This window comes from Pan paniscus, chromosome 6 (genome assembly GCF_029289425.2).
Source record: "Pan paniscus chromosome 6, NHGRI_mPanPan1-v2.0_pri, whole genome shotgun sequence".
Taxonomy (NCBI): domain Eukaryota; kingdom Metazoa; phylum Chordata; class Mammalia; order Primates; family Hominidae; genus Pan; species Pan paniscus.
This window is the reverse complement of record NC_073255.2, coordinates 59,630,951-59,638,372: the sequence shown is the minus strand read 5'-3', so window position 1 is coordinate 59,638,372 and position 7,422 is coordinate 59,630,951. Positions and strand designations below refer to the sequence as shown.

General features: G+C 45.5%; 1 long non-coding RNA gene across 1 annotated transcript in view; it reads right to left on the bottom strand.

Annotated features, from left to right (window-relative positions):
* Positions 1-331: 331 nt before the first annotated feature.
* Positions 332-7,422, bottom strand: part of LOC117980961 (uncharacterized) — a 45,765-nt gene continuing 38,674 nt past the window's right edge. Inside the window, exon 3 of the long non-coding RNA XR_004672476.2 lies at positions 332-776. This is a non-coding gene — a long non-coding RNA (uncharacterized LOC117980961). The remainder of the gene's footprint in view (positions 777-7,422) is intronic.

Here is a 7,422-nt window from a genome sequence, read left to right as displayed (position 1 = left end):
GGGCAGGGCATGGGAGGTGATGCTGCCCAGCTCTGGATGGAAAAAGCCCCAGACTCTGACAGCAGCTCTCTGCCAAGGCTCCTGTGGAAAATTGCACGGGGTACAGAGAACACTCAAGGCCACATCCCCAGGACGGTCAGCCCTTCTGTCCCCAAAACCTAAATTGGGATTGAACCATCTCCTGTGTCCGCCTTACTTTATTGGTTTATTTCAGGTGCAAAGCATCGTTCTGTACTTATGACCTGCCGCATTCTCTCTGGAATCACTGGAGACAGGTTGGGAGGAAGTGGTGGCTCTCTGTTTTACTTTAATTCTCCCCTACACAAACACTTTATACGTTGAAGATGTGTGGCCTGAAATGCATTGGGAATAAAACTATTAAATAAGCCACACTGCTTATAAGTAATAACTCCAAACTACTACTCTTGGTGGGGAGAATTAATGTCACTACCCAGAAAGTATTGCGACAAACTTTTTTTTGAGACATCTACTTCAAAATCAGTTTATTCAAAAGAGATTAACATGTTCACTCCCACCCCTGCCCTACATACTCACGCCATCAGTGTGACAGGGAAGGCCCAGGGAAGAAGTGCTCTGTGATCACAGATAGTCCATCGCGGTGAGAGACCCACCTCGCAGTGAGGAAAACAGTGCGTTTTATAGGAGCACAAGTCCCCTGGTAATGTTCATGAAGGTTGCTCTTCAGTGGATCTTTCAGCAAGTGCATACACAAGGATGACGGACTTTCTACGGTTACAACATGTTCAATCTTCTGACTAGATCAAGAGAAAAAAGAAAAAACAGACATCCCAGGTTATACGTCTGTCTGCACTGGCAGGATGCTCCCAGTGAGGGGACCTCCAGTTAGGGAGGCTCCCAGCGGGCATTGCCAGGTAAGCAGCTCCTCTTAAAGAATGCAGTCTCTACTGGGTTGTTTAGCTTGTATATGCCACACGTTGATACTCTGCCCAAACAACAGCTGTTTTAACTGAAGTGGAATATTCCACGCAACACTGATACAAAAACAAAATAACTCTTCGTTGTATATTTTCCTATGTGGAAAATATAGGCTTTGTCAATTCTATACATGCAGACAAAAATACAGAAAACGTAAAGCCTATTGCATAAATTGGAAAGCCTGTTTATGTTGTGATATATTGTTACATTCAAATTATATAGGGAGTTCACTGGAAACGTTCATTGCTGAGACCACTTTGTTTCTGAAGAGACCATGTGTGTCCGGAGTTGGTTCCTGCTGGTGGGTTCATGGTCTCACTGACTTCAAAGAATGAAGCCGCAGACCTTCATGGTGAGTGTTACAGCTCTTAAAGATGGCACAGACCCAAGAACTGAGGGGTAGCAAGGTTTACTGTGAAGAACAAAAGGACAAAGCTTCTGCAGCGTGGAAGCGTACCTGAGCGGGTTGCTGCTGCTGGCTGGGATGGCCAGCTTTTATTCCTTTATTATGCCCACCCATGTTCCGTTTCTGTCCTATCAGAGTGCCCTTTTTTCAATCCTCCCCACAATTGGCTACTTTTAGAATCCTGCTGATTCGTGCATTTGACAGAGCGCCAATTGGTGTGTTTTACAGAGCACTGATTAGTGTTTTACAGAGTGCTGATTGGTGCGTTTTACAATCCTCTTGTAAGACAGGAAAGTTCCCCAAGTCCCCACTGGACCCAGGAAGTCCAGCTGGCCTCACCTCTCACATGGACCTTGGCAAACCCTCAGTTGGGCGTAAGAGAGGCGATGGGTGTCTCAGGTTGGGCTCCACACCCAGGGTTATCCTGGAGGCAGCTCCTGTGGGCTCAGAGCACCAATTGTTAAATGCACAGGAATTCTATGAGGAAGCTGCTAAACTGTTTATAGCTTGAAATCAGCTATGGCAGGAATCTTTACACAACAAAAGTCAGCAAATGCCGCAAATCAGCGTTGTTGTTGTTTAAATTCAGAAAGCCTGTTTACACCACTCTGCCACCTTCCAGGCAGAAGAGTGTAAAAGGTGGAGAATTATTACAGGGTGATTGCACTGCTCAGAGGGGTAAGAGACGCTATCCAGAATGCAACAGCATACTGTACCGGGAACATTTTTACAAGCTGCCTGGTAACATGTTTCGGTCTCTGAATTTGGTTGGATTATTAAAGATTCACATCCTGCATGTTTTTATAATTATTATTTCAAATTACAGTAATAATTTCAGCCTAAGAATTAGCTAGCCAACATTTGGTCTCCTGTATGTCAGAAAACCTTTCCATGACTGGTTACCATGCTTTCAAAGAACATCTAGTGGAGAGGCAGCAAAAAAAAGCAGGCCAGGAAATTGCTCACATGTATTAGAAGAGAAACTTGTCAGCAACCTTGTTGGAAGTCCTAGTCATCTTCCAACTAGTTCTGACTCAGCAAGCCGCTCAGGAGTGCACCCACCAAATGCAGTGGAAGGCCCGGGTAGGTAGTGAGGGAAGGTGCCAGCCTAGCGGGTAGCTCCTCAGCTGAGATTTGAATCAGTGAAAAACAGAAATATGCTCTCCTGACTCAGTCATACTGTGCTAAGGTAACAACCCAAGCGGCTAAGGAGCAAAGTGTGATTTCTCATGGAGAGAAAATATTGACACAAGAGCACGTGTAGGAATTTTCCATTTATCTCACAAATTATCCTGATCTAATTGACTCAGGCATCGAAAAGCCAGTGCTCTGAAGAAAGTTGCAGTCGATAACATAAGGGAGTGAATGAGATAGATTTGCAGACGTCAGAATGTCAAGAAGAATGCCAGGCCTGAAGACCCAGAAGAAGATGTAGAATTATCTAAACAAGAGAGATGCATCTGAGACTTAGTGAGGGGCACAGGGTCCTTGAGTTACGATCCAAGGGCAAATCCAAGAAGGGTTAGCGTCGTCATTCAAGTAACTTTATTCCAGGCAGAAATTTCTACATACCAAGAAATGTCTGAGAGAATGGTCCAAACTTACTCGGGGTTGGGGGGGCGGGGGCGGGCGGGGAAAGTAGTTGTTTTGTTTAGGTGCAAAGGAAAGACAGAGTAATAAACTGAAGCAAAACGTACAAGTGCAGGTGTGAACGAAAGGACTGGAGAAGACCCAGCCTGGAGCATGGCCCCGTGCCAGCCAGGAGCTGCTTGGGTCGGCGTTGCACTGTGTCTGATGAAGAATCTGACTTTGACTGCAAGTGCTGCCTCTTACCATAACCTTCCCTAATGCTGGCCTCTGATGGTTCTGATCTTTGCTGCCAGAGCTGTGCTGAGTTTCCTCTCTCTGCTTTTTAGATTTCCTTGAATATTTTAAAGAAAAAGTAAAAAAAAAATAAGATGCTATATCCTGTTCTGAAACATTTTCAGGAAGTCCACTACAAATTGCATTTGTAAAGAAATAATAAGTGGATTCAAAGGACTAGGCATGGTTTTATATTCAGCCCACAGCCTAGCAGAGCCAGTAAAACCAAAGTCAAGTCCCAGTTTCAGGTGGAGACCTCTCGAGTCACGACATCCCTTTTAACGATCTTAGGTTTATTTATATACAGGAGGTGGATGGAAAAATGGGGTTTTGTGGATATTACTATTTTTGTTCCATGAGGAAACAGTTTTATATATTCCTTGACTACCAAACAACTGGGTTAAAAGCTTGAAATTAGCAATCCTTGTCATAAAGACAGAAGGATACTATGCTGAAATGGAGGAGAGTTAGTATTTCATTAATTCAACAATTATGGAGCAACTGTTTTGAAACAGTCACACTGTCAGATATTAGAATATGTAAATCAATTAGACATATTTACCACTCTCGAGGGACTGAGGGACTGCTGAGGAAGACATGTGGAAAGGTTGTTACAATCCAGGTCAGTGAGATTTCATGTGAGTAATGCAGGTAATGATCACATGAAATGCGGAGTTACCGAATGCACATGAAGTTCTCATGTAGGAAGGCTAGCTTACTGATGTTCAGTGTCAGCTAGTCATCAGATGTGGAGAAAATCAACTGTGTACTAAGTCTAATTCATTCGGATGAAACATAATAGGAACTCTTTTTTTGTTTGTTTTTGTTTTTTGAGACAGAGTCTCGCTGTGTCGCCCAGGCTGGAGCGCAGTGGCGCGATCTCGGCCCACTACAACCTCCGCCTCCTGGATTCAAGCGATTCTCCTGCCTCAGCCTCCTGAGTAGCTGGGATTACAGGCACGCACCACCACACCTGGCTAATTTTTGTATTTTTAGTAGAGACGGGCTTTCACCATGTTGGTCAGGCTGGTCTTGATCTGCTGACCTTGTGATCCGCCTACCTCAGCCTCCCAAAGTGCTGGGATTACAGGCGTGAGACACTGCACCCAGCAAAAGGAACTCTTAAAAGTTCATTAACAAAAAGCATCATGGAAATGCAGAGGGGAACCTCATGTGGTCTATAGAATTCGGAAGGGTGTCCTGAGGAAAATATTTTTGTTGTCAAAATAGGAGTTGGCCAAAGAGGGAGGATAAAAAATTGTAAGGTGTTCAGAAATGGCACATCGAGTGTGGGGACTATGGGCAGTTCTGTGTTGCTGGACCATGACGTGCAAGGCAGAGCTGGCAATGGCAGACTGGAGAGGGAGGACCCTGTGTGTGCTGGTAGCATACTTGGATTTCTTTTTTTTTTTTTTTTTTGAGACGGAGTTTCACTCTTGTTGCCCAGGCTGGAGTGCGATGGTGTGCGATCTTGGCTCACTGCAACCTCTGCCTCCAAGGTTCAAGTGATTCTCCTGCCTCAGCCTCCCGAGTAGCTGGGATTACAGGTGCATGCCACCACACCCAGCTAATTTTGTATTTTTAGTAGAGACGGGGTTTCTCCATGTTGGCCAGGCTGTTCTTAAACTCCTGACCTCAAGTGATTCTCCTCAGCCTCCCTAAGTGCTGGGATTACAGGTGTGAGCCACTGCGCCTGGCCTTGGATTTCTTATGTGGGCAATGGCAAGGCACTAAAAGGGGCTAGGCCAGACAAATTTCCATTTAAAGGTGAGTGCCCAAACCACAGTGTGGGAGACAAATTTAAAAGGGACAAGACTTGAGACTAGAGATGATTTTGGAGGCTTCTGAGTTGTCTAGGTGCTAGTGAGGGTTTGGACTGAAGCAGTAGGAGTAGACGACGAAAAGCAGAGCAGGCTGGAGAAATAATAATGAAGGGAAATTGGAAAGACCTCCAGGGGTAGAGAAGGTGATGGAAAAGACAGAACTTCTAGGTTTTGATAACTGGTGATAGTCCCCACCAGCCACAGCAAAGTACAGAAAAGGCAAGGGCTAGCTAAAGAGGTAGGTGATGATGTCATTGGAGACGCCAGAAGAATAGGGATGATGCCCCCGAGGCAATTAGGTCCTTGTCTCTGCAGCCTGGGGAAGGGCAGAAATGGAGAGCAGGATTGGAGAGTCAGAGGAAATAGGCAGAGAATCCAAAAAGTGCTCATGACGTTAATTAAGGGGAGTGTGTGGAGGAGATAAGCAGGGAGCCAAGAATTTAAGGTCTGAGCCAAGAAAAAGAAAGGAAGCTATGGAAAAGCTAGAGATACCTCTAAAGTTCAGGGTCAGGCATTTGGGGGTGATCAGGGCTGCTGTCCTCAACTTCCTCGAAGTAGGATGCCGAGCAGCCTGCTAGCACAGATGAGGGGTGGCTTAAGGAGATAAAGAAAAGTCTTAAATAGATACAATTCTTAATTTAAAAACAAATTTAAAAAGGAAAAAAAAAGGCCAGGCGCGGTGGCTCATGCCTGTAATCCCAGCACTTTGGGAGGCCAAGACTGGCGGATCACGAGGTCAGGAGATCGAGACCATCCTGGCTAACATGGTGAAACCCCGTCTCTACTGAAAATACAAAAAATTAGCCGGGCATGGTGGTGGGCGCCTGTAGTGCCAGCTACTCGGGAGGATGAGGCAGGAGGATGGCATGAACCTGGAAGACAGAGGTTGCAGTGAGCTGAGATCGGGCCACTGCACTCCAGCCTGGGCGACAGAGCGAGACTCCGTCTGAAAAAAAAAAGAAAAAAAGGAAAAAAAGAGAAAATTCTCACCAAAGACAATTAGGAGACTGAAGTGAAATCATGAGGCCAGCTGAACGCTGAGAACGTGCATTTTCAGTGGCGCAATTCTGCCACGCTGTGTAGTGATCTTTTTCACAAGCTGGTCATGAGCTACCAGGGTTGGAAGAGAGAAGGCTGACCTGAGCACGCACACCGCTGGATTCCACTGGGCTGTGTGAGGAGACGCAGGATGGTGGGGAGTGAGGGGAGCAGCTGGGTTCGGTGTGGGTGCAGAAGAACTCTAGGCGAGGCCAGACCAGACAGAGCGTGCTGCGGCTTAGAATCACGGTACTTTTTAATTGGCTGTGTTTGTCAGAGGCATTTCCCTCCTTCCTCCTCATCTCACTTTCGCCTCTCTGACTTCTGTAAATTGTCCTTAGCTGTTTCATGGCTAAGAACTTTTTAATACTTATTTCATTAATTTCATCCCATGATAATTTTCCTTTTATCTGGGGTTATCTCCCAAACACTAAGTTGCCTGATACATGAACAATTCCATTCTATCTTGCTCACCAAAAATGTTTCTGAAGTCGTTCATGTGTTCCACCCTACAGCCAAATTAAGAATGTTAAAAAGTCTTCTAGCCACTTATCCCCTGTTACCTTAGTTCAAGCCATTTCATGTTTTATGAGCTCAGTTACACAACACGTAACCATCTAATTGGCTTAACTCCTCCTCTGAAAGAAACTTGAAACAAGTTTCTTTGAGGTTGGGACCTCCTCTTGCGTCTTAGTTCTTAGACAGAAATGTGAGTGAAGTTCAGAAGAGTGGTCACTAGGGAGGGGAGTAAGCCAAGTTCAGAGTGCAAAGGCTAACTAGGGAAACAGCCTAGAGTCTTGAGATTTCCAATTCCTGGGCATAAATGAATGACTTTGCAGACCTTCATCCCAAGACGATGACTTCTGCCCTTGCATCTGCCTTTGCATGTGAGAAAAGGCCTGGGCTGGGGTGAAGTTCTGTCCCTGAAATATTTCCTCAATGCCCCACACTAATTCAGAAACTCACTGAAGGCACCCACCACCATGCCCGGCTAATTTTTTATATTTTCAGTAGACATGGGGTTTCACCATAGTTTAAAACATGCATATTTGCCAATACGTGTAAACTTTCCAGTCATGACCAGCTCGATGTGAACGAGTCTGAGATGAGAGCTCTCTCTTCCTAACTGCATTGGCCACCACGTCACAGACAGGCGGGGCTTGTGGTGGGCGTTTGTTGTTCTTCTGTTAGTACAGTCCCATGGTTCACTGTTTTTCTAAAAGTGAGTTTACACCTGTGAGAGAAGAAAGCTGAATTATCAGAAGCTAAAATATCCGTGAGCTCTGCTGGTGTCCAGCGCCCTGGTGCAGCCTGGGTTGTGCGGTGTTCTCACAC